Raw genomic sequence first — 8,945 nt, 5'->3', positions numbered from 1 at the left:
CGCTGTCTCCCAAGCTGGCATGCAGTGGCGCGATCTCAGCTCACTGCAAGCTCCGCCTCCCAGGTTCACGCCATTCTCCTGCCTCAGCCTCCCGAGTAGCTGGGACTACAGGTGCCCACCACCACGCCCGGCTAATTTTTTTTGTATTTTTAGTAGAGACGGGGTTTCAGTGTTAGCCAGGATGGTCTCCACTTCCTGACCTCTTGATCCGCCCGCCTCGGCCTCCCAAAGTGCTGGGATTACAGGCGTGAGCCACCGAGCCAGGCCTTCACCTCTATTTTATGGATTGTCCCTCCTTTTTGCATTGATTGACATGCTTCTGGACTAATGTTTTTCCTCCACTGGTCCATGTATTTTAAGTGTTTCTTAATGAGGATATATACTTTTTAGTAAAAATTCCTCTCCTGCCCATATAGGACACACCCCTTATTCTACATCTTCAGAAGTATGTTGACTATTTTTGGCCCTTTGTTCTTTCACATCTATTTTAGAAAAAGCTTGGTAAATTCTATTAAAAAGTTGTTCGGGGTTTTCATTTCATCCATACTAATCTTGAGAACTGTATCTTTGTGAAATTGAGCTTTCCTCCACTGAGGAATATTTTCTGCTTCTGCTGAAAGTCAGTGTTCATCATCCACCATCACTTTAGCTTTCTACGGAGAGTCCTGGGGTCAGTGCATTTTTCTCTCTCAGCTATCTTAGCTATCGCGACAAGCCCCAGTATTGCTTTAGACATTCACCCAGAGAGTAAACTTAACCATCCTTCTTATATGCACTCCGGGTTGTCATTGAAAAAAAAAAAAATAACAATGAATCGAAGTATGTCTTTTGCAAAATAGCTCTGGAGCAAAAGGTTATGCAACTGCTCTGTACAATTACCCTATTCATTTATTAACTCTTCAAAAAAGTGAGAACAACAATCACTTACGTTTCAGGAATTTAAAAAAGATAATTAAAAATTACCAAGAAACACTTAATCCAAATACACTTGATAATTAAAACAAAATAGATAAATTATTGAAACACATCTTCCCCAAACTGACACAAGAAGAAATAAACCTGGAAAAAAACTTTTATCATCTTGTTTTTATAAATAAGAAGACATAATCACATACTTTATAAAACTTGCTTCAGGTCACAGAGCCAGTAAATGAAGGATATGCAATAAAATACAGTTTAAATGTGACACTTTATGAGCTCTTATCTAATTATATAGCCCAAAGTGAATGCTTTCTTCAGTATCCTATGTTATTTACTACTAATATTAAATGAAAAATGGGTTTTAACTCATGGCCTTCTCTGTCAAATTGATAGTGGATATTTAGGGCATTGTGATGAGTCATAATCCATTTAGGGTAGGATGGAGTCATAAATGATTAATGATATGAGATGTAAAGTGAAGAGTAATGCGGCATGCATATATTCTCCTTGGAATAAACTAGACCGTACTGTTATTTCAGTTTAATATGCACATGTTTAATTTCTATGAACTTTATGTACTTAAAAGGCAAAGATCATGTTTTAATTTTCAGGTTCTTGTATGCCCAAGATGAATGTTCCTTATTAAATACGGGTGGAACAGATATAAAATATTAATTACTCTAAAATCGTACTAAAACTACAATTCAAATCCTGGATATTAAAAACAAGCATAAAAAATATTTGAAATATAAAGAACAGATATAGGGACCTCAGAAATTGAGGAATGAAAGGAATGTTAATTACCTTGGTATTATTTTTGTCTCATATAGCCAAGATTAGATACTGGAGAAGCTGGTGACAAAAATATAAAGCCAATTGGTGCAAACAGCAAAGGCTCCAAGGAAAACCTACTCCTTCTAACCAAAAGATCAGGGACAGGACATGTAAACAAAGCAGAAAACACTTAGATAATAACTGCTTTGCTCCAGCCACAATTCACAGAATAAAACTCACCACACTCTCTCTCTCCCAGAAAACACTAATTGGAGAGGCTAGACCTCCAGTTTTTCCAGACTATGATGAGGTACCCTCCCTGGGGTGGCATCAGAGAAGGCCCAATGGAGACCAAAGATTTATATACTCAATGGGCAATAAAAAGTTATTCTTCCTTATGGGAGACTGTGGAGCCACATGGCAATTCTGGACTTTGACCCTTACCCACATGTAACAAGGCACCTTCCAATCTCCTGACTTGAGTAGTATTAGAAGAGGCTTACTAAAATACAAGTTCAAGGCCCTATACTGTATTATCTAAAATCACCAGAATTGATAAATGGTAACTCATCATCATGCAAACAAGAATAAACAACCTAAGTTTACCGGTAAATGTAAATAGAGCAAATAATCCAATTTAAAGGATTTATATTCAGCATCAATATTTTTCATTGTGGTTTTGATTTTCATATCTCTGGTGATTAGTGATATTGAGCATTTTTCATATGTTTGTTGGTCACTTGGATGTCTTATTTTGAGAAGTATCTGTTCACATCCTTTGCCCACTTTTTAACAGGGTTATTTACTTTTTACTTGTTCAACTGTTTAAGTTCCTTATTGATTCCGGATATTAGACCTTTATCAGGTGGAGAATTTGTGAATATTTTCTTCCATTCTGTACGTTGTCTGTTTACTGTGTTGATAGTTTTGTTTGCCTGGCAAAAGCTCTTTAGTTTAATTAGGTTGCGCTTGTCAATTTTCATTTTTGCTGCAATTGCTTTTGAGGACTTTGTTATAAATTATTTGCCGATGCTGAGGTACAGAGGGAATTTCCTAGGTGTTCTTCTAAGATTTTTATAGTTTGAAGTCTTACATTTAAATCTGTAACTCATCTTCAGTTAGTGTTTTGCATGTGGTGCTAGGTAAGAGTCCAGTTTCAATCTTCCGTGTATGGTTTGGCAGTTTTCTAAGCACTACGTAATGAATGGGGAGTTCTTTCCCCATTGCTTATTTTTGTCAACTTTGTCAAAGATCTGTTGGCAATAGGTGTGAAGTTTTATTTCTGGGTTCTCTATCCTGTTCCATTGGTCTATGTTTCTATTTTATACCAGTACTCTACTGTTTTCGTCACTGTAGCCATGTAGTATAGTCAAAGTCAGGTAATGTGATGCCTCTGGCTTGCTTCTTTTCAAAATGACTGTATGATAAAATCACCATGATAATAAAGATACTAATAATTTAAAATTCTTAAAAAAGAATATATGTGTATATATTAGAAATACTAATAAGGACAAAGTTGATGAGGCTATATTAATATTAACAAAAATAAAATTTAAGTCATAAAATATTTTTTGAGCTAAACAGAGATATTGTCTAATTATAATAGAATCCATTTAAAATGAAGTTGATATAGATAGATGATTGATAGATAGATAATTCTAAATTGGAATGTAACCAAGAGCATCAAAATGTACACAGTAAAAGATGACAGACTTTAATAAAATAGATATATCTATAATCAGTACACCATTTTTAATATAATGTACATCTTCATATAAAAGACCTCTGCAATAATTTGAGTCAATTTATATTCCACCTAGCCTTTGCTATATTGTTTTCACATGTTTTAATTCTACTAATGTCATGCAACTCAGGATATATTATATTACTTTTTATTTGATGAACAACTAACTTTAAAATAATTTAAGAAAGGATAAATAATATGTTTATATTAAACACAAAATTTTCATATTTATTGTTTTTCATTTCTTTCCTTAGATACAAGTTTCAATCTGATGTTATTACACTTTAGTATTCTTGATTTCATGTATTGTTCATTTGTTTGAACAAATCTCTCCCCATTTATTTCTTTCTCTTTTTTTAATCTGAAAATCTTATTATTATAGTTTCAAATAGAATATTTCTCACGGCAAGAACAAGAAAAATATCAAAATCTCAGAGAAGAGACAATCAACAGATGCCAGCACTTAGATAATACAGATGACAGCATTACCTAACATTAATTTTAAAGTAGCCATCATAAAAATCCTTCAGTGAACAGTCATGAACACCTTTTAAGTAACATTTTTGAAAATTTAGCAAAGAAATACAAGATCCAAAAGAAGAGCCACATAAAACTAAAAATACAACAACAAATAAAATACTGAATGGGTGGCCTCAACAACAGAATTGAAAAGAAAGTGGAAAGTATCATTGAATTTTAAGATTAAAAAGAAATTACCCAATATGAAAAATAAAGAAATTTTACACACACACACGCGCGCGCACACACACGCACACATTGTAGTAAGCCATTCTCAAATTGCTATGAAAAAGATACCTGAGACTAGGTAATTTATAAAGTAAAGAGGTTTAATTGGCTCACAGTTCCACAGGATGTACAGGAAGCATGATGCTGGCATCTGCTTGGCCTCTGTGGAGGTCTCAGAAAGCTTCCGATTATAGTGGAAGACCAAGGGGAAGCACACACATCACATGGCTGGAGTAGGAGCAACAGGGAGGCAGGGGAGGTGCTACACACTTTTAATAATCAGGTATTACATGCGGTGTTTGGTTTTCACTCATAGGTGGGAACTGAACAATGAGATCACTTGGACTCGGGAAGGGGAACATCACACACGGGGGCCTATGAGGGGGAGGGGGGGGGGGGGAGGGATTGCACTGGGAGTTATACCTGATGTAAATGACGAGTTGATGGGTGCAGCACACCAACAAGGCACAAGTATACATATGTAACAAACCTGCACGTTATGCACATGTACCCTACAACTTACAGTATAATAATAATAAAAAAAAAAAAATAAAAAAAATAAAAAAATAAAAAAATAAAAAAAAAAATAAAAAAAAAAATAATCAGGTATTACGAGAACTCTTTCACAAGAACAGCACCAAGAGGATGGTGCTAAACCAAGCTTGTCCAACCTGCAGCCCGTGGACTGTGTACAGCCCAGGACAGCTTTGAAAAGGGCTCAACACAATCTATAAACTTTCTTAAAACATTATGGGCCGGGCGCGGTGGCTCAAGCCTGTAATCCCAGCACTTTGGGAGGCCGAGACGGGCGGATCACGAGGTCAGGAGATCAAGACCATCCTGGCTAACACAGTGAAACCCCGTCTCTACTAAAAAATACAAAAAACTAGCCGGGCGAGGTGGTGGGCGCCTGTAGTCCCAGCTACTCGGGAGGCTGAGGCAGGAGAATGGCGTAAACCTGGGAGGCGGAGCTTGCAGTGAGCTGAGATCCGGCCACTGCACTGCAGCCTGGGCGACAGAGTAAGACTCCGTCTCAAAAAAAAAAAAAAAAAAAAAAACAAAAAAAAAACAACATTATGAATTTTTTTTTTTTTTTTTTAGCTCATCAGCTATCATTAGTGTTAGTATATTTTATGTATAGCCAAAGGCAATTTTTCTTCTTCCAATATGGCCCAGGGAAACCACGAGGGTGGATCCTTTATGAATGGTTTAGCACAATCCCGTGCTAAATCACTCCTGAAGGATTCATCCCCATGATCCAATCACCTTCTACCAGGCCCCATTTCCAACACTGGGGACTACAATTGAACATAAGATTCAGGCAGGGACAGAGATCCATACCATATCACACACATAAGAATCAACAAGGCTTCATAGACACGTGGGTCTATACCCAATTATTTGGCACTAATGTCACTAAAGTCCTACAGGAATGAAGAAAGAGGGTGGGGCCAAAACATTAATGGAAGAAAATGCAATGGCTGAAACTTTCATGCATTAGGCAAAATACATAAAGCCCTAGCTTCAAGAAAGTGAATAAACCTTTTTGAAAGTCCAAATAAATACATGCAAAGACTCATCATAGTCAATCTTCTGAAAACTGAAAAAAAAAAAAAAAAAATCTTGAAAGTAGTCTTAGAGAAAGCAAACCTTATGTATAGATATTAAACAATTTGAACTACAGCAGATTTCTCATTGGAAACTATGAAGGTTGAACAAAGTGACAAAACAATTTTCAACAATTCTTGAAAGAATTCAAGTAATTCTTTCAATCCGGATTTCTATATCCAGTGAAAATCACCTTCAGTTATAAAGGTAAAATAAAATTTTTCTCATACAAAGGAAAACCCAGATAATCTTTTTTTAGTAGATCTACCCTAAAACAATGTAAAAAATAAGTTTTCTAAACAGAAAACATTAAGGAAGGGAACTTGGAACATCAGGAAGTAAGAAAAGACAAAGTAAGCAAAACTTATGGGTAAATGTTACATACAGACTTTCCTTTTACTCTTAAGTTTTAAAAAATTGTTTGAATGTAGAAGTGATAATTATTACATTCTGTGATGTGGTTCTAAATGAATTTAAAGGAAATATATAAGGCAATTATATGATAAATAAAGGAGGCTAGAAGAGATGCAATAGTAAGATTTTTACACCTTACTTGCGTGGTTAAAATGACAATTTCAGTAGACTGTGATAAGGTGTATATATAATATAATATTTAGAAACCACGAAAAAAATCATAGAATTACATAAACTAAAAATAATGTTGATAAATCCATACTAATACTCACAAATATTCATGTAACCAAGAGGAAAGCAGTAAAAGAAAAAGAGAGAAATTAAAACAGAAAAATCAAACAGAAAACAAATACTCAAATGCCAGATGTAAACCCTGATATATCAACAATTACATTAAGTGTAAATGAACAAACTATACTAATTTTTAAAACCAGAGATGTGTAGAGTGAATTAAGAGACTAATTCAACTATCTGCTATCTACAAAAACTCATTTCGAATATAATGATATGGGCAGGTTGAAAATAAAAAGACATATTGTAAAATGTTAATCAAAATAAATCAAATTGCTATAGTAATGTCACATAAAATGAATTTCAGAACAAAGAGAATTATCATATGAAAATATATACTTTATATAATAAAGGGTGCAATCTACCCAGAAAACACAGCAATCCTAAATATGCATGCACAATAGAACAGAGGTATAATATATGTGAAGTCAAAACTTAAAGAATTGAAATGATAAATAGACAAACTCACAATTATAATTGGGACATCAACATCCCTCATTTAATATTTGGTAGAAGAGCTAGAGAGAGAATTCACGCTTATCTGAAAGAACTAAACAATACCATTAACCAACAGGATCTTATAGAACACTCAACAAAAGCAGAGTATACATTCAAGAGAAAACATTTCAAATATCAAAAGTATCACCTCAAGAATCTGGTAATATAAGAGAAAAATAAACACAAAACAAGCAGAAGGATGAGCAGAAAAAAACCTAATCCAGAAAAATAGTATAGGAAATGTATTAACTAACATCTATAAAATTGACAGACCTCTAACCAGACTGATAAAGAAGGAAGAGAAAACACAAATTTCCTGTATCAGCAAAGAAGCATGGAATATTGCTAAAGATCATGCACACAGTAAAATAATAAAGGGTTACTGTATATAAATCTATACAAATAAATTGGTCAATTTAGATGAAATGAACCAACTCTTTGAATAATATAAAACATCACAACTTACCCAATATAAAAAAGGTCATTTAAATAAATTTATAATTACTAAACACATTGAGTTTATAAATTAAAAATTCCTAAAGCAGAAATCTTTAATCCTAGATCATTCCACTGAATGAGCAAAATTTTAAGAAAGAATTATCACCAATTCTATACAATACTTTCTAGAAAACAGAAAGGCTGGTTATATGGCTTGACCAAGTAAAATTTGCAAAGTTAGTTTAATACAGTCACTCATCTCTTAACAATGGTTACATGTTCTGGGAAATGCATTGTTAGGCAGTTTCATCTTTGTGCAAACCTAGCTGGTACAGCCTCCTGCATACCTAGGCTAAGTGGTATAGCATATTGCTCTTAGACTACAAACCTGTACAGCGTGTTAGTTTATTGAATAGTATAAGGAAATATTAACACAGTGATAATTATTTATGGGATAGGAACTTTTTAGCTCCATTATAATCTTACAGAACCACCATCTTCTACATAGTCCATCCTTGATCAAAACACCATTATAGAGTGCATAACTGTATTTGAAAATCAGTCTGTGTAATCTAACATATTAATAGGCAAAAGAAGAAAAACCACATTTGTCAATCAATTCTAGCATTGAAAAAGCATCTGATAAAATTCATCAAAAATTTGTGACAAAAAGTCCTAGAAAATAAGAATGAGAAATTTCCTCAACTTTATGTTGCTGATTTTCATATAATTAAATTTAATTTATGTGAAGAAATTTGTTGAATATTTTTTCCCTTTGTAATCGTTCCCATTTTCACATGATGATTGCTGAGAAGTCATAATAAATGGTAAATTAAATCACATCATTATAGTTGAATAATTTCAAAGGTAATATTATTAGAAAGTCTCTCAATACTTACATAAAAATAGTACTATAGTTGTTACAAAATGGAATAGAGACTGTAAGATAAATGATCTAGAGCAATGAATGTATTAATGAACTCTGAGAATTAAAATAGATTTTACTAAATTTGGCTTTGGTCTATTAAAAAACTATTAAAAGTATTACAGTATTGCTACTTGTAATTAAACTGATTTTTCCATGAATAGTTGCATTTCTTGTAATTTGATTAAACTGTTAAGCTAGAATAAGAAAGCAATGAAAAAATAAAGTAATATTAAAATATTCAGTATATGTAAATCATTTTGCATTGTTAATAGTATTTTTCAGGGAAACAAGAAACAATTATAATAGAATGTAGTTTTCAAGCATTAAAATATAAGGCAAAAGGAGATAGTACTTTGTATATATTTTAGGGAGGTGACATGATAGCAAGTTAAGATTTGTGGAATAATATAGATCAGAATTAAAATGACATAAAATGCCAACTATAAAATTTTCAGTCTCATATTAGGATGTCAAATCATTAAAATAAGATGTAAAGCAGTGGTGGTCTAACTATGATGTAAAAGAAGACAAAATAATCATTAATTTCAGAAGATATTATATATCTCACAATCACATACATAT

Source organism: Papio anubis, chromosome 3, assembly GCF_008728515.1.
Source record: "Papio anubis isolate 15944 chromosome 3, Panubis1.0, whole genome shotgun sequence".
NCBI lineage: Eukaryota > Metazoa > Chordata > Mammalia > Primates > Cercopithecidae > Papio > Papio anubis.
Note: the sequence above shows the minus strand (reverse complement) of the source record.